General features: G+C 41.0%; 1 protein-coding gene and 1 long non-coding RNA gene across 32 annotated transcripts in view; one reads left to right on the top strand and one right to left on the bottom strand.

The window, feature by feature from the left end:
• ZBTB20 (zinc finger and BTB domain containing 20) overlaps window positions 1-19667 on the bottom strand; it is an 838376-nt gene that overhangs the window by 55708 nt on the left and 763001 nt on the right. The gene's annotated exons all lie outside the window — the stretch shown is intronic.
• Window positions 916-15488, top strand: LOC120851814. The gene is made up of 3 exons (XR_005718413.1): window positions 916-1015; window positions 11090-11093; window positions 15476-15488. It is a non-coding gene; the product is annotated as an uncharacterized LOC120851814 (long non-coding RNA).

Raw genomic sequence — 19667 nt, 5'->3', positions numbered from 1 at the left:
TTCCTGCTTGTCTTACAGATGCCCACGGACCCGAACGTGTTTCTGACCTCTGGCCTTCTTGCCACCCTTCACTGCAGGCTGTTTCCTGCTCCATCCTCTAACCCTGAGGAGTGCAGCCTCAGGGGTTACAGAATGGACTCCCATCTGTCTCAGAGACTCATACCCAGAGGTACTTTTCCCAGGCCTTGGCCCTTTGGTCACTTGGGCCTGATGACCACTTTATTCTGGAAGCTCTCCTCCCTTCTCATCAGGATATGGCACCATCCTGACTTCGCTCCTGCTCTCAGTTCTCTCTTCTGCTTCCTTCCTTGGCCTCTTCTCTTTCCCCAAATGCAGACATACTCTTCACAAGCTTTGCCTACACACCCACCCTCCATGGCCTCAACAATCACTTCTCCATAGAGAACACCCACATGGCTGTCTTTAGTTTTCACTTGTCTACAGAGCTCCAGACACATGTTCTCAATAACTCCTGGTTATTGGTTCATTGATTCATTTGCTTGTTTGTTCATTCATTCACTGTTTACACAGACTCTACTAGGCACCTGGAAAAGATGAATAAGATGGGGCCTCTAACTTTGAGAAGCTCACATCTCCATCATACACTTCACAGGCACTTCTAACTCAGAAAGTTTCAAGCAGAATTCATTGCTTTTCCCTCAAAATAAGTGCCTTCTCTAGTCTTCCCATTTCCTGCTATTGTTACCATTTCCCTCCAGTTACTTGTACCTACAGTTGAGGAGCCTTGTTTAATTCCCCCTTTTATTTCCCATAACCAATAAGCTGCCAAGTTCTGCGGTTTTTACTCAGGCTACGAATCAGTACTCACTTTTTATCCCTTTATCACCTGTTGCCTGGACTTCTGTGAGTGCCTCCTACTTGGCTTCCCTTCCTCCGGATCCTCTTTACCTCTTGTTCATCCTTCATACCAGCAATGCATTTACTGTTCTGAAGTACCATTCTAAATACATCATTCTTTTGCTCTTTGTTGGATTAAATGCAGACTTCTTGGTTTGTACAATATTGCCCCATTCTAATTTCCTTCTCTCTCTCTCTCTCTCTTTTTTTTTTTCTATAGTCCCTTCTACATTGCAGAAGTTCCATCCCTTCCCATCAGGGTCATGGTCTTTCCTCCCTTTTCCTAACATCTGCATAGAGCTTCCTTAAGGGCAATCCAAATACCATCTCACTTATAAGACATTTCCCAAAGGAAAGTGCCCTTTCTTGAATCCTAAAGAACTTTTTGCTCTGTTCCCTTTGCACATTCTATGAAAAAGGAAAAGAAAGCATTAGTTGCTTAGTTGTGTCTGTCTCTTTGTGTCCCCATGGACGGTAGCCCGCCAGGCTTCTCTGTCCATGGAATTCTCCAGGCAAAAATACTGAAGTGGGTTGCCCTTTCCTCTCCAGGGGATCTTCCTGACCCAGGGGTCAAACACAGGTCTCTGGCATTGCAGTTGGATTCTTTAGTCTGAGCCATCAGGAAAGCCCTTACATACCCTATGGACTCTAATATTTATTTGTGTAGTATTTCTTCCTGCTTAAGCTTCTTGAAGGCAGAGACCATTGTTACTCTCTTTTACCCCATTGTGCGCAATGCCTTGCACACAGCTTAGCACTCGGCGGCGGCTATCTGCGGATCTGAATTTAAAAGGAATAAAGATGCTTTCTAGGAGTCGGGGAAGCTGAGACTGAACTGGAAAGACCTTGAAGCTCATCTACTCCAAACCCTCATTTTTCAGATGAGGAGATCAAGGGAACTGAGTTGCTCAACGCCACATCCTTGCTAGTGGCTGAGTAAAGACAACTGATAGAAAAAGTCACAAATCTCTAAATACCTACCAGTGCTTGCTCAGAACAAGTAGGCCCAGCAGACCAACAGCAGCGACCTGACAGAGAGAGTGAGGGGTTGGGGTGCATAATCTGCAAGGATACACTGGGTTCCACAAAATGAAGAACTTTGTTTCCCTTACTTTAATAAATCAAACTAATAAATGCCTTTTTATAGTTAAGTGTTTTAAAAATGAGGGTGGATTTAAAGAACAAGGGAGCAAATCTTTCTAATAATACAAGCAGAAACATTTGTGACAATATTGCAAATACCACTGGAGTGATCAACTCAGGGTAAAAAAGCAGAATGAAGAAATTTCTCATGCTTTGGAAAAGCAGTGCATTCAGCTGAAGTTCTAGGTGAGAACAGGCTGTGGTAATTCTATGGTTAAATTCATCTTTTTATAGACACATAGGCTATTGGCAATCCTGCTATTATGCCACACCAATAAATCTTTTCCCACCTAGCTTTGCCCAGTTTTTATCCTATAGGTTTGTTTAAACATTTACTTATTTTCCTTTCATTATATCTCCAATCTCCTTGTAGAAAAGCATAGTGACTGCTCCCAAGACTGTTCTAATTTTCGTCCCTTATTCTTCTCTTGTGGTAGAAGAAACATTAACTGTTTAATCTCCTCTCTATCCTCATCCTCAAACAGAATCATTTTCTTTCACCTGATGCTGTAAAGCCCAAGAAAACATGTTGTGGGGATAGCAGTGTTTCCCTAAGTGAGGAAAACAGAGTTTTCCAGGGGATCTCAGTCGTTTTTATGTGTCCAGAAGAACTCAGCTCTTAAGTGCTAGCCACCAGTCCTATAAAACTTCATCTGCCTCCCCCAAGTGAGCATGTTACTCATGTTACTCACTGATAATCCCAGAGGAAAACTTGGTACTGGTTATCATATTCTCTTGGCCAATATGGTGGAGCCATGTGATGTACTGAGAGATCCATTATATAGTAAAACCCCAGGAGCCACATAAACAGCAAATTGGGTTCAAGAGCTCCTCACAGTTCTTACTAAATCGTCACATGGCTGGATAGATTATCAACAGGTCACCAGACAGAGCTTCCTTCTCTTTTCTTCCTTGGCAACTATATTAAAATGACAGAGGAAATCACTTGTCGATACGTCTAGTACATTGCAAAGAAAAATTACCTGGAAGCGTAAGCATCCATTGTGTAATTACGTAAGTGTACGTTTTAAATATGTCTAACATTTGATTTAAATTGCGCATATTATAATTAAATGGAGACATAATCTTTCTGTCCTTTAAACAAACTCCTCTTATCAGCTCCACAGCCTTTTGCTATGATTTTCCTTTCCTTTTTGGGCAAACTGTCACCTCTCTCCTTGTTTCCCCTCTTGCCACAGCACACACCCGAAGGTTTTTAATTAGAACTATTGCACGGTGCGTCATGTTCTATTGCTTAAGGAGTAGTGATGTTCTAAAAAAGACTCAGGGAAATTGACTACATGAGGTTTCATATTTATCCTTTTTCAATGGCATCCATATCCAATGTACTCAGTTTTTAAGTCAAAAGGTAAGAGGCTACTGGAGGGTCTTACATTTCCCCCAGAATCTGGAAATCCAGCTGATCTCTCTGCCTCTTATATCATCGCTGTAAAAATGCATCTTCTCTGGGAGCCCAGCTGGCAAGGTTCTGGATGGTGTCAGAGTCAGAGGAGACAGTGGGTCATTTCCATTCCAGACTGCTGTATTGTTGATGGCTCTGCAGATCTGTCTCGAAGTCCTTAGAGAGCAGGGCTGTTATATAACATGCCGCCACAGACTGCTGTGCAGAACTTTCTGTGGAGGTCTCATTTCAATATGACCATTTCCATATCAAATCATTCTAAAATGACAGATGGGACTTCTATGACAAAAGCTTACCAAAAAAAAAAGTAACAATAATTTGTTAGATGTTTAAATGTTGTTAGGGACTGTATGAGGAATTTATATGTGTAAATTTATTCTTATTCAATCCTCACAGCAATGCCGTGATGCAGATGTTAATATACCCATTTTGTAAATGTGGAAAAGTGAGACCCGGACTCCTCAATCAACTACTCAAGGTTAGGAAGCTGTGGGTAGTGTGAGACTCACATCTTACTGACTCTAAATCTGTGCTCTTCTCACTATACAACAACTGCTCCAACACAGCACGAGCATGTTTCTAGTTCCCCCTGTGAGTTCAGCACAAGAAAGAGGTTTATGTTGGTTCCATGATGGTTCAGAGTCACTGAAAGCACTGGGGGCAGAGATCCCAGGCGAAGGAACTCTTTCAGAAACAGTGATTCCTTCCTAGCTCTCTTCTGTTTGAAGATGAGGATGCTTTATGCTGGTTTTCTCAAATGCTGATGACCAAATGAATCAGGCAGCATTTCTGATTCAGCATGTCTGGGGATGGAGTCTGTGACTCTACATTTCTACAGGCTTCCAGGCGATGCTGATGACATCAGTCTGGGTACCACAGGTCCTAGGTCTGACACCCACCTTCTTATTGAGGGTCGTTTTCAAAGGAGCAACTCAAGCTGAAAAACTTGGCTGCCCGTTCACACAACACGACTAGCTTCTGATGCAGGGCCAGTTTGTCAAATCATCGGACATTAGGCAGAATTCATGGAGTTTCTGGCAGAGAGCACGTTATGGGAAAAAAAAAAAAAAAGTTCCTGGATCCCCCAGGGCTTTCTTCCCCCCAACTGGAAATTAAAATGATAATGTCTCTAACATGTAAAGTTCCTAGTTTTTACATTATTGTTATTTTTAACAATAATTATCTGGTAATAATTCAAATAACACCTTTCCTCTGAGAAATTCAATGAGCTTGACTAACCTTAATTGTCTAACAGCAATTCCCAGGTGTAGATAGAGCTGTCTCAAAGATCACAGTAAATTTAAAATTGTCCCACTTCCCTCCTTTCTTCGTTCCAAATGTAGTGGCGAATTAGTGGCGAGGGGTTACTAATCGGCAAAGACCCACTAGCTCCTCATTTGAGGCACAGGAAATTTTATAAGGCAAGGGTAAATCCAAGAAATAATCAGCAGAAAGGTGGTTGGAGGGGCAGAGAATATTGGTGAGAGGGAAAAGGAGTAAGAAAAAGAAAAGAGAAAGTAAAATCACAGAACTTGGACCAGTCATTTAACCTCTAATGGGCTCAGCATTTTCCCCTGCAAGAAAAAGATTTTATGATTTCTAAAGTCCTTTAAAACTCTGAAAGTGAAAGTTGTTCAGTTTTGTCCAACTCTTTGCTATCCCATGGACTATACAGGCCACGGAATTCTCCAGGTCAGAATCCTGGAGTGGGTAGCCTTTCCCTTCTCCAGGGGATCTTCCCAACCCAGGGATCGAACCCAGGTCTCCCGCATTTCAGGCGGATTCTTTTCCAGCTGAGCCACAAGGGAGACCCCTTAAAACTGTAATAGTCCCCTGAGAAGAAAGATGGGGGAATTAAGTGGCTTATCTACCTGTTAAACCATTAAACTTGTTAAAGAAATCCGTTTGACTTTTAACTTTTTAACTAATTACCTGAAAGGAATTCCCAAGTCTATGTCACCAATCTCACCTTTTGGGAAACTGATGAGAAAACCATTTAATGAATAAGGTGCCAGAGGTATCATAGCCAGAAAAACTAGTCAGGAACCCTATCTTCAGCTTTGTGATGCTATAGGAAATGCTTTACTTAAAAAATTTAGCTCCTTATTTAACCACTAGTTAACACCCATGTCCAGAAGAAGCGTCACTGATGGCCTGAAGACCCCTGGGATAGCCCTGCCAATAGAAGGTCCCACTATCTGTCCCTTTAAATTTGTGTTAATTTTCTCTACAGAGATGATGATTCCTCCTTGACAACTCACAAACTCTGTTAATAAGAGCTGCTCATCCAGGAACCTTAGTGCTGTTAGGTAAAGTTGATTTTTGTTTTCAAAATAAGAGATCTTTGGGATATATACATATGCATATAAACATGTTTATAAATGTTTATACATATGATAATACTTTTTCTGGTTTTAATGAATACTTGTGATGGAAACCCCTTTTCAAAGTCATTAGACACTGGAATCTTCTGGTCCAGAAAGCCTGCCACAGAACCTAGTGATAAGGTCACTTTGAACTCCATAATGAGGATTCCAACATGAGAACAATATATGGTGCAGCTCATGACTTGGTGTTATATCAGAGTTATCCATATTTTGCCCCTTGCACTGAGTAGATTTTCTGGAATAATCATTGCACTGTGTCTAAATGTAGAAACATCAAAATGGCATTACTTGAAAGAAGATACTGTCACTGTCCCCAAAGTGAAAACCCCTTTCTTCTCCCTGCTCCTATAGCCTCCACAGTAGTGTGGCTACCATTATAAAATGCGTACTGTGCAGCAGGCCTTGTGCTTGGCACTTTTTATATATTATTTAACTTATCCCTTGGACCATAAAGAAGGCTGAGGGCTGAAGAATTGATGCTTTTGAACTGTGGTGTTGGAGAAGACTCTTGAGAGTCCCTTGCACTGCAAGGAGATCAAACCAGTCCATCCTAAAGGAAATCAATCCTGAATATTCATTGGAAGGACTGGTGCTGAAGCTGAAGCTCCAACACTCTAGCCATCTGATACTAAGAGCTGACTCATTAGCAAAGACCCTGATGCTGGGAAAGATTGAAGGCAGGAGGAGAAGGGGACGACAGAGGATGAGATGGTTGGATGGCATCACCAACTCAGTGGACATGAGTTTGAGCAAGCTGGTGGAGATGGTGATGGACAGGAAAGCCTGGTGTGCTGCAGTCCATAGGGTTGCAAAGAGTTGGGCACGACTGAGCTACTGAACAACAACTTATCTCTTACACTCACTCTTCGGGTGTGGGAATTTTCTGATTTTACTCATGACGAAACTGATGTTTAGGAAAGGTGAAGGGTGAGTTTTTTTTTTGCCATAGATCATGATGCTAGAGGGTAGCAAAGCAGGGCTCCAGGGCCAGATTTTAAGCACAATGCTCTGGGGCTTAACGTGCACCAGGCTTCTGATTGCTAAACCGCTGCTCTCCTGCTTTCATTCCACTGCTGTTCATTTGAGGTCCTCATCATAGACTTATGGTATTAGATTCTCCATCATGGTCCACGATCGCCACCTTCAATCTTTTTTTAACCTTTTCCAAAATCTTGTCTACTTGATTTATGTTTTCCTTCCTTACTTGGATTAACACATCAATCCAAACCCATTACCATTTTTTGTTCAACAAATCTTTATCATCATTTTGCTAGCTACTTTTTGGCCCTCATTCTCATTCCAAATTATTCAGCTGAGGCCTCCCATTTGATCTCAAATGTTCCAGCCCTAGCTTGAGAACTTCCCTTCCTTAATGCCTAAAGAAACTTCACTTTTCACCTGGTCCATTAGTAGGCTCCTGCTGACTTCACTAAATGTCTGTTCATTCTGACCTTACCCCATGACCAACCATTTAACACTCTTCTCAGTGACGCTCCAGATTTCCTTGCTTCCCTAATTTTCTATATACAGGGCCTCTTCTTATGTTACTCAATCACGAATCCATATCACCACTCACCATTCCCTGCCACTCTTAGTTCAAAACCCTACATGTGCACACCATCTGTAATCTCAGTACTGCTTAGTGTTGCTTCTAAGTACAAGCCAGCAGTAGTTTTTCCTCATATGTTTTACTTTATCAAGTCTCATTCTTCTTTCTCTTTTTCAGTTGATGATCTGGCCTCCTACATTAGTAAGAGGAAATAGACCGTCTAGTGTGGTAAGCTCACAAGCTCTCACCTCCGTCTCCAATATCTTTGAAGTTTTCTCATGTTGTTTCCTTAAAATATATCGATACCTTTTTCTACAATCTCCTCCTATCTTAGAGGTTATCCTCTCCTTCCCTTTGGGCTTCCCTGGTAGCTCAGATAGTAGCTTAGAATCTGCCTTCAATGCAGGAAACACTGGTTCAATTCCTGGGTCAGGAAGATCCCCTGGATAAAGCAATGGCAACCCACTCCAGTATTCCTGCCTAGGAATTCCCATACACAGAGAAGCCTGCTGGGCTACAGTCCATGGGGTTGCAAAACAGTTGGACATGACTGAGCAACTTTCACTCACTCATTTGGTTCCATCAATGGTGTTTTTCTCTGTACTTAAAGACATATTCATTCACAATAGTACTAAATTGATCATAAAATATAATGTTTTTCTCTGTCATCTGCTCTTGCCCTTCAAAATCTTTTCAGGTGGTATATCTCAAAGTGAATTTTACAGAACACTAGAACTTCAAGATGAACCTCAAAAAAGTCCTTTAGTCAAACAAATACAAGAGACACTGAATACTATATGCCTCTCTTATAAACTCAAAATGCACATTGTCCAAACTTATAGGATTACAGACCCACCCCTTATTCCCCAGTTTTTCTAATGGCACATTTAGTAACTTCAGAATATGCTTAGAGAAAAGATGCTTTAGTAGATCTCTCCTGGTTCTAAAGTCATTAGCTTGGATATGTTAGTTCACTGAATCTGTATCAAATAAGCCCTCTCAGATTTCCTTTCCTTCAATACTCCATTTGGTTTAACCTAGTTAACTCGCAGAATGTCAGAAAGACTAAGCATGTTTGTATCTCTGAGCCCCTGAACATACCATTTTGGCTGTTGGCAAAGCCTTTGTGATCTTTTTCTCATTTAGACCTTTCCTTCTTTCAAGGCCTATATCAAATCATGTATCTTATGAAAACTGCTTCAGCCCGTGTTGACCTCTGCTAATCATATAATAACACTTAGGTAAATGGTTATAGTTTAACCCGTGTTTCTGCTATCACTTGGTAAGAATGCAAATTCTCCAGGACCTGGACCTTGGTTTACACATTACAGAAATTCCAGCACCCAGAGTCACCCTTTGTTGCAATACTAGGGGCTTATAATCATATTAACAGTAGTCAGGAACAGAAATAGTTAACACTGGGGTATGTTAGGTAAATACTAGATTTCCGTAGCTATGGAGACAATTTAATATGCTAAAGGCCCAGGTGAATGTACCACCACCTTGTGGGGAAGAAGCACCATTCACTATTGCCATCATCACCTCCATAAATAGAAACTTGTCTTTGGGGAGATGAAGACCAGATCTAGAAGAGCAGAGGCAGCTCTGTCCTTAGGTAAAGATGAGACTATGCATTAATCGACAGCAAATGGAGAGAAAGCTAAAATAATCCAAAACCAGTGGAACAAATGCCTCTCTACCAGTGACGCAATCATTATTCACAATCATTGTATCATGGTATCTCGATGGTAAAAACAAGCCTCTTTTTTTCTACAGAAGGAAGTCAGTCTCAGGAGAGGATTATCACTGCTCCTGGTCACAGCACTGGAATACAGAGTATGCCATTCTGCAGGGTGGTAGTCACTTGCAAGACGACAATGGACCGAACGGGCTCCTGCCTTCCAGGCGGCTTCCAATCTCTAATTCTCCGGGTCAGTCTCAAGACACGTTGCACTGAAGACGTCAAGACAATCTGGCTGCCACCAGCACAACATGTAACCCCCAGTGAACTGGATCATTCCCATAAAGCTCCTTTACTGCCCCATCACATGGGCTGCTGAGCAGGGTTTCAGTCTCAGGTAGGTCTGCAATAACCAGATATTAAGGAGCTTTGAGTGTTTCAAATTAGATGTTATCTGAAGTTAAGACTTAATGGATTCCCTAATAGTGAGCTTGCAGTGAGGCTAGGACTAGAAATTTGTTCTCTTGATGCCTAGTCAGGGAGTTTGATTATGAGAGAAACAGAGTATATCTTTTCCCCTTAAAACTGCAGCAACTTATGATTTTCACATTTTGGTAGAGGAGAAAATGCATTTCATTAAGGTACAGCTTGTGAAATATTTTGCTATCTTTCTGGATAAAAAGTGGTATGCAAACCAAAGATCTAATTAAAAACTATAAACGAGAATGTTTTACTTAGGCTTACTTCAAAATAGGTACAGATTGTATTATATAAGGTATGAAAATAGTAGGATAAAGGTAAAAATGCTATAATAGAAAATTCTGTGCTGGTCTTTCATTAAAATTCATAACAATGTATGAGAGTATTAGTAGCAATAATCAATAATAAGCATTTTTAAAACTGGAATTTTTATTGTGGGAGATTACTGGGTTGGTGAAGCTAAATGGCTTAGCTATTTTCCTGTCATGCCCCTGTTCAGAGTTGCCGTTCTAGACAATTTACACATTTGAAAGTGACAATGAAGGGTGACCTGACTTTTGAATGTGTCCTAGGCCACCAGGGCAAGGTTGTTGCCATCTGAGAACCATGGGCAGTTTCTGCAGTACAGTATCTTAATTTCTTCTCTTTGTGGTAAAATAGTTAACTTTTATATGCTACATGCAATCTGAGGTCTCTACAGCTTTCTCCTGTTGTCACATGTGGTGGAGACAAGGGGATACTATTGGCACTCTTTGCACTGATTTAAACACATCAAAGCTTATGTGGTACTTCCATGGACACTTTTTAAAAGTGAATTCTCCCCACCATGAGTTTACGAAGATGAGAAGAAGACTGGGGCTGGGGAGGGAGGGTAAAGTTGCCCAGCTAATGAGCAGTAGAGTTTAATCTAAAAAAACGTGATTTTCAGTAGAAAATCCTCTTTGATCAGCCAAAATGTCCATGGCTGCCAACAAGCGTTGTGGCAAATCTGAGAAGTAGAGGACTGGATGGGGGATCAGAAATACCTTGTCTTCCCGGATCTGATAAATAGTAGTTGCGTGATCTTGGTCAAGTCACTAACTTTTCTGAGTCTTATCAAGTCATGAACGACGAAACAATGAATGACATAATTACCTCCCAGCCATGAAATCTTTCACCTGTACAATGATACTGATTAATAATGTGTGCGTGGCCTATTTCCCAAAGTTGTGAGCTAAAATAAGCTGATGTACACTGAAGTGCTTTGCATTCTGTGAACTATGGAATCAACATAGTCTCCACGGCCACTGGAAGGATTAGGGAAGGGCCTCTGTGTGTGTCCATACATACAGCCAGTCCACTTCCACTCGGGTCTGGGGATAAACTGTAATAGAGCACTGGCAGAGGCTCAAAGCCCTCCCCTTCCAGGGAGCTGCTCAGTGTCACCGAAGCGACGTTAACTTGGGTAGGTGAGCCAAACGTTCAAGTTCCAGCTCTGCGGAGTAGAGGCCACAGAGAATCCCGAGCCACCCTGTAGGTGACAACCACTGCTCCTCCAGGGGTGCTGAAGCGCTGGGGAGACCCAGGAGGGCAGTGCAGGAAGCGGGGGAAGGCGTCAGGCCTCCCTGCTCCCCGGCCCAGTTTCCTCCCACACACACAGCTCCACCCCACGTGACGTCACCTGGCAGCCCCAGGAGACAGAACAGACCCAAAAAGAGCAGGAGCCTCCCCTCTGGGTAACCTAAGTGCTCTGACGGAAAGACAGAGGGTATCAGCAGAGTGGCTGTACTGAGTCGGCATTGATTTCTCTGGCCTTTGTCTGCATCTGGTTTCCGTCTCGTTTGGAGGTGGTTACTGTTACTACAAGCAGCATGAATCATGTCTCTGTTAAAAAACAGAGCTTCAATTGTCTTACATAACCCCTGATAACTGAACGTCTAATAATAGCAAGCCATTTACAGGTAGAGAGTCTGTCTTCCTCCCAGACACACACGTACACGCACGTGCACACAAACACACACACACACACACACACACACACACGCTACTCCCAGTGTCTCACAGTAAAGTGAGGCAGGCAGGGAGGAGGCAGAGGGAAAAAGGGGAAAACACAATTGACTTTGGAGGATTTGAAAAAAAATGAATAATCATGCATCACAGGACCTGAGGACCAACATGTTTAACTAAAGTAAGTTTTACAGACTGTAAGAATCAAGCATTCTTCTTTAACGTATATGAAACAGCAAGGAATCCAAACATACCTCCTCTAGCATTCTATGACTGTATAAAACCCCCAGACTCCAAAGATGGGAGGGGCTAGGGAGAAGTTTTACTGAATTTGAAACTAGCTTACAGCAGGTAGGTTTAACCTTCCAGGACTTTTTCTCCTCTCCTTTTTTTTTTTTTTTTTCTCCTCTCCTTTTTGTGTGACCAGAGAAAGATATCTCAGAGGTTCCTGGCTATAGTTATTATGCAAAATTCCGGAGAGTGAAGAGCAACTGGAAACGCGGCTGCAGTGTCCCACTCTGCAGGCAATGCCCTGTCGGGTGCTATTTCCTGAGCCTCTGTCTTTGGGATGGAGAACCTCGCATCTGAAGACTTGTGTTTTTCCCATGAACATAATCTCTGCCTTGCAGGTCAAGATGAGGTCATACATGGGGGGGCGGTCATATGAGTGGGGGTCTTAATACATGACCCCCACTCCACCGCCCATTAAGCTGATGACCAAAGAGCAAAATAAGAGGACAGGCTGAAAAGAATGACTCAAAAATTACGAATGTAAGTTTTCCTTTAAAACATTTATTTGATTGAGAGGGAAAAAAAAAAAAAGGCTCTAGATAGCAAGCTAAAAAGTGAATGAAAAAAAAATAATCTAAATTTGTATCATGCATGTCTCCATTTCCTTATCATGACCATCTTAAGAACAATCAATTCAGGCTATGTTTTTGGAGTATGCATTCCCAGGAGCCCAGTAGCTCTGAGAAATTGGACCAAGGGAGGACTTCTTGGAAAATCACGACAGGCTACATCCAGTCATTCATCTGGGCTAGGATCACAGAAGTAAACGTTCTTCTCTGTTTTCATTGTTCAACAGCATGAAACAGGGAGCTTGGCTATTTCAAACCAAAGAATGGCCTAGGACACACCCACTTTGAGGACGAGCACCTGGGTTTTTCTGTAGTCTCTTCAGCTGTTCAGGAATGCAAAAGGCATATGGATATAGTTATGTGTCAGGATGGCTGTGTGTGCCCTCAAAATAGGATTTATTCTGCCTATTTCCTTTTGGAATATGTCCCACATCCATAAGCAAAAGATTTTTGCATAAGAGGAGGAAAGAGGAGAAAGAAAAACAATAAACAAGAAGAGAGGAGTAGGAAGGAAGATGACTAACGTCCCATTATCGCTGCCTGCAAACCTGGCAGGAGTGGATACAAAACCTTTAACTACTGCTGTCTAGTAGTCTTTGCTACGTGCCATGTGGATATGGTTTCTGAAGGAAATAAGTTCTAGATTTTTCTCATGAATATCCAAATGCAGAAAGCAGGGGCTCTTGACCATTAAATCACCCCCACATAACAGCAGTGGAAGGTAACTGATGGGGCTAGACTCTTACTTCATTCACTCTGTGAATTAAATTGCTCTCAGAGCTGGTACGTTGGTGGGCTAGATGTTATAATAAAAACAGCCACGAGACACCACACTGTCTTTCAGGTGAGGCTTTTCCCTCTACCTACTGTGAATGTGCTGTTGAATGATTCCTGTTTCTGGAAGAGCAGGTGGCTTGCCTCTTCTCCCTTTCTTGGCCTCGAAAGCCAGGCTCTTCTACAAAACTGTGAAGCGATCACACCCACCTGAAATTTCAGGGCACTGTTCACCATGGTATGTTTGGCACTCAAATTAGGATTTGGTGGGCCAGACACATTTAAAATGTCAGAGTGGACTGTTATATTATTTTGCGTTGCAATAGTGAGAGTATTCTGGATTGTGGCTGACAAGCAGACCAGAACCATATGCAGGGTAACAAGCCACATGACAGTATATCAGAAGTTTAGAGGCAATATTTTCAAATGACCCAGAGATTTCTTTTAATAGAGAAAAGATGGATGCTTTCCCCACTTTCAATATTTTTCAAGTATTTATTGAATACCTATTGTCAGTGATGACTTTTTATTCATAGCAGGGAGCTGGGCTATGCCAGACTCTCACCGTGTTCTTTCTCTTTTAATACTGAACAAAATATCAGTAAAATATCAAGTACAGCATTTTTTTTAAACCTGATAGGCAATCAGTATGTAGTAACTGGCCATGCAGATGAGAGAAGGAACTGGTGATCGTGATGGCAGTGGGAAGCTTCCTTACAAAAGCACGTCAGTTAAGAACATTTCGGGGACAATTCAGGGAATCCCTGCTGACTCAGTGGTAAAGAATCCACCTGCAAAGAAGGAGATGTGGGTTCGATCCCTGGGTGGGGAAGACACCCTGGAGAAGGAAATAGTAACACATTCCAGTATCCTTGCCTGGGAAATCCCATGGACAAATGAGCCAGAGGGGCTACAGTTCATGGGGTTGCAAGAGTCGGACGTGATTTAAGAACTAAACCACCACTATCAGGGACAATTCAGAGGGAATACCTAAGCAGATCTGGTTTGACCTACTTATGCATTCCAACAAATATCTAGAATTCTATTAACCGTCACACACCTAATAACACGGTCATGCCATTTTTAAAGGAATTTTTTTTTTAAAGAAGAGGCATCTATATTTATATAGTAAGCTTCTCTGTGTTTGTAGAATACTCAAAATACTTCTGAACATGCTAAGTCACTTCAGTCATGGCCAACTCTTTGCAACCCTGCGGACTGTAGCCTGCCAGGCTCCTCTGTCCATGGGATTCTCCAGGCAGGAATACTGAAGTGGGTTGCCATTTTCTCCTCCAGGAGGTCTTTCCCACCCAGGGATCAAACCCGAGGTTCCTATATCTCCTGCCTTGGCAAGGGGGTTCTTTACCACAAGTGTCACCTGGGAATCCTAGAATACTTCTGAGAACCCATCTTACATTTTAGGACCATTTCTAAGACTCCAGTAACTTATTATTTTAAAATCAACTTCAGTGCTTCCCTGGTGGTCCAGTGGTTAAGAATGCCTGTCAATGCAGAGGACGTGAGTTGGGTCCCTGCTCTGGGAAGATCCCACCTGCTGCAGAGCAACTAAGCCTGTGCTCTAGAGCTGTGCCAGTGCGCTAGAGCTGGTGAGCCACAACTACTGAGCTCTCGTGCCCCAACTGCTGAAGCCCGCATGCCCTGGAGCCCAGGCTCCAAGAGAGACCACAGAGTAAGAAGCCCACACATCGCAATGAAGAGAAGCTTCTGCAACTAGAGAAAGCCCTGAGCAGCAATGAAGACCCAGCACAGCCAAGTATAAAGAAATAAACAAAATAAACTTCAAAGCAATTAATTAAAGAGCTCATTGATAACCATGATACACAAAGTGAGGATGGTGGGATAAGGCAAAGTTAGAACTCTCCAAAATGACTGCATAGAAACTGAAGAAATGACAGTCCATTTGGTTGGAAGGCATCTGACTATAGATCAGATATGTGGGTCCCCACTCATGTTTGGGGACACTGGAGAAGGAAATGGCAACCCACTCCAGTATTCTTGCCTGGAGAATTCCATGGACAGAGGAGCCTGGCAGGCTACAGTCCATGGGGTTGCAAGCAGTCAGGCACGATTGAGTGATTATGACTCACTCACTCACTCACTCACTCAGATAAGACAAGTCATCAAACTTTTCTTGAATCTCACTTTCACTTGCATAACACAGGAGTCCTGGATCTGATGGTCCCTGATTCCTTCCAGTTGTAACATCTGATGATTTTAAAGTAAGGAAAAATGACAAAGTAATTCCCGCTTCCTCTCATTTTGCTAAACAGTTCAGGGTTTCCCCTGATCTGTGACTATGCGGTTCGCATTCAGTTTTAGGTTTCTGGGTTCTAGAAGTCACACAGTAAATTTTCAAGTCATTTTGCCTTATGTACATGAGAAAATGATAGTGAAACAACTCTTCCTTTCTTTCCATATCACTGTTTCTTCTCATATCAGACTCACATGTCTACCATAAAAACACAATCATCCTCATCACAGGCCCTCATTCATGCTCATGCACGCTTATCAGATCGGGTTATTTCTGGATTTATGTCCTGGCTATTTTTTCTCTTCCAACTTGTTTATGAAATTCCTGGTAAGCATAAAGCTGCAAAAACAAAAACAAACAAATAAAACAGCTCTGTTTGAATAATTTACTTCAGTCAAGGGGATATAAGAAAACATTCTAACAGGGAAAAAGCTTTAAAAAAAAACACTCCCATACCCTAGAAAAGACTAAATAAAATGTTTTATCAGTGATAATTGCATATGTTGTTATTCTTTTTCATCACAGGGTATGCTACATATTGGGTTTATGGTCTGTTGTACAGACGTGGATATTTTCCCCAATATTTCTCAGGCCACTGCATCCTTGAAGCCAAGAAGGCCCAGAGCCCGCGGAGCTGGCTTTACGTAGACAAAGGAGCCACACAGAAAACCCAATACCTGGAGCTTATATCATATCCTGCCTAGGCACTCCAGTGCTCATGACTCGTTCTTTTCCATCTGCGTCCTGTTCCTTTGCTGTTTGATTCCCTTCACCTAGAATGCCCTTTCTTTGCCTCCCTTTACTGCTCAAAATTCTCCCTATCTTTCAAGACCACCTAGCTCGAGCCCCATTTTAAAGAAGCAACTTGAGTTGATCCAACTTGGGACCCAGGAATAATTTTCATGGCTAGCAATCAATAATTAGCCCTTGTAATAACTGGAGTCACTGAAAACACATATCTAAGAAGTTCTCAGAGAACACCAGAGAAAAAAGTTTTAGAGTTGCAGGGTCCTCATAAAAGGAGAAAGAAGGCTAGCTTTAAGAAGAGGTACAATATAGAAGCTGTGGTACATAAAGTAACAGTTGTAGCTTTGTAAAGAAAGGTTGTATCTTGTATAGCAGGGACTTTTTTTTTTAGAATTGCCTGACCTTTTATTTTTTAAAAGAAAGTGGAAGATATTCTTTCTCAAGAGTTAAGACACTGGATATAGCAATGCACAGTATCATGAAGTTTGATTGTATTAATTATGAAGCTAAAATATCAAGATCTTAATTAGAAAGAAAATGGGGCACAGAGTAAAAAGGCAAAGACAGAGGTGTGTGTATAAAATCTGAATTTCATCTCCCCCTACCCCCACCTCAGTCCAATGGCGACACCACGCACTATGATAAACTCTGCCAGCGCCGAGCTGAGCTTAAGTGATGGGCCATGATATATTCTGATAGTAAAAGACTGAATGAAGCTAAGGAATGCTGGATGCTGTTATACATGTATATGATTTTATTTATGTGTATATTTTTATATCTATATATACAAACATATATATTTGTATGATGTTTGGCAACCGCACCCATGGTATTCCTGTGAAGTAGGCATGTGGTAAACATAATTAGCCCATTAAACAGATGGTAGGGCTCTGGCATATCTCACCATATTCTAAAATGGTGGAGCTGTGAGCAGGGACTGGAGAGGGAGTGCAGTTTGATATACGGGTAACTGCAAATCTCTGTGAATTGCTACTTTCCTGAAGACAATCTGGGTAGGTTGCATTTGGCTGAGAACTGGGGATGGTTTGGGAAGCTTTAAAAATATACAAGGGGACAACTTTTCACATTCATTCAGATATAGTATCTTCATTTTTACTCACTAGAGACATTTTTTGAAAAACAGCTTTTTCTCTTAACTCATCTGTGTTCCAAGCAAACTCTCAAATTGCTGAGCAGATTAAAAAAAAAAAAAGAAAAAAAATTTACATGCCAAGTAGAAACAGCGGGTAAAAGACTTTTTAAAATTGTCTTTTACAAAGTGCACTCTTGGAAAGGATCAAGCTGAAAAGAGCTTTGGTACCATAAACATAAACACATAGCTGTCACTGTAGTTCAGTGACCGGACAGGTGCAAAAGCACGTGTGAGGAACTTTTACCCAGCTGAATTATGTGGCCATGGCATTGCCACTCCAAGGTACAGCTGGCTGCAGGGAGCCTGTAATCAATATTCTAGTTCAACTCTTGGTCAGCTGAAATAGGGGCTAGCAGAAGTGAAAGAGTTACTAAAAGTTAAGACTTGCATTTACAAATGTATTTGAACTGGCTTCAAGAAGACATGAAACATCAATACATCTGGAGACTAGAACTTGCAATTGACTGCTCTTTACCATCTGGTCTCAAGAACATTTTCTGCTTGGAAGTTGCATAAGCAATGAAAAAACACACAGACAACTTCCTGTACCATGCCTTTGGTCACTCATGATGACGCATTACAAAGTAAACCAGCTAAATATGAGAAACTCTGCCTTACTCCAGATGACAACATACATTATGTAACTAAGACCAGTGACAGAGAACATCTTTATTTTAAGACATTTAGACTAAAAAAATTTCAAGAATAAATATCCTTCCTTGTAAGGTGTTGGTCGAGTAGTTTTGGCTAGATCGGTTTTTAATGTCACTACAAAATCATATCTATTTTTTTATAAATTGAAAAAAGAAAAACAAAAAAAGCTATACTGGGGAGTCAAATGGTCATATATTTATATTTTAATGACACAAACTTGCCTCTTTAAGCAATAAAATATGTTACACTTTTTTTAAAAATAGAGAAATTTTATGTATCCCTGTTTTCTTAAACATAGTAGGCTGTTATCATTTATGTTTCTTCTTATAATACAGGGTCATCCTTGCAAAGGCCCATTACCCCTGTTTTTCAGACATACATTTCTGTTTCTCTTGAGAATCCGCCTCTTCTCTCTCTGTTGAGTCTAACGGCCACAGGAGCTGCAGCCCATGGTCCATGCCATACCTCAGAGTGTCACTGTCCCAGTTTTTAAGAGTCATCTCCTTCTTATCTTTTACGGTAGGTATATTTTCTACTCTGCTTTGGATTGGAAAATCAGATAAATGAGTGCTATAGAGACAATATTACCTGTAAGGGTTTGGTTGGAAACTTTGGGACAGTCATTTTGACATTTGAAGGTCTTATTATTTCTTTGTTCAGGATTGTAATTCAGAAGTCTGAACTGCAAGAAATCAGACTTCCAGATATTATTGTACAACACAGTGTGACATTTATGCTTTTTTATTGCAAGGGTTTTTATTTTTGAAGAGGTTACCCAGAAATCCATGTTTGATCATTTTATTTGTTAAGTCTCTGATCCATTCCATTTCACTCCCTTGATTTCTGCAAGCAATGGAACTAACATGATAACGTTGAGAAGTAAATGAATAACACATTTTTAAGGATAAGGTGGCAGAGTCTTGGTAATTAACTGCATCATAGGGATGGAAGCAAAGGTATAGTCGTTGGAAAATTTCTCTGGATTTCTAATTTTTTCCTAGATTTTGAACAGGACTCTCGCTTTACTGAATATTAGAAAAACATTAAAAAACTATAAAGCTATTTATGTTAACCTAAGCATTCAGAAATGTATTAATAACATCTGATTATCCTTTTTCCCTTTCCCCTAAAGAAGAAATCACTGTAATTCACAATCTGTGATAGTTGGGATAGGTATTTTGTTGAAATTTACCTTTTTCCTAATCTCTGAAAATAGGATTTCAAAGTAAACTAATACTGTTAAACTGTTGGGAGGGAAGGAAGAGAACAATGTTTAACTTATAGGAGAGAAAAATGAAAACTTAAAATATTAAAAATACTCATTCTTTATATGCTACTGAAAATTCTTATTTATTGATATCAGTGTTTAAGAAACTCTACCTGTGAACACTTTGAAATGTCAGTTCAAATCACATTAAAATATTCCATGATTCATACTTTCAGCCAGTTCAGATTGGTCTCTTTTTCCCAGTTTATCTGAACTGGTGAAGGTCTATAAAATAAACATCTGTAGCTTTCGAGAGTTACATTTTTACTTGTTTGACATATTGTGGGTTTTTGTAATAGTGCTTATACGATAAAATGAAACACTAAGTGGAGAACTATTTGTTAGAGATTATGTTTGGATCAAGAGAGTTTGTAAGAAACTATCAATTTTACATCAGCCAAGGTTACGCAGACTAAAGCAGAAGTTCCACCCA

This window comes from Oryx dammah, unplaced genomic scaffold (assembly GCF_014754425.2).
Source record: "Oryx dammah isolate SB20612 unplaced genomic scaffold, SCBI_Odam_1.1 HiC_scaffold_2, whole genome shotgun sequence".
Taxonomy (NCBI): Eukaryota; Metazoa; Chordata; class Mammalia; order Artiodactyla; family Bovidae; genus Oryx; species Oryx dammah.
This window is presented reverse-complemented; position numbering and strand designations above follow the sequence as displayed.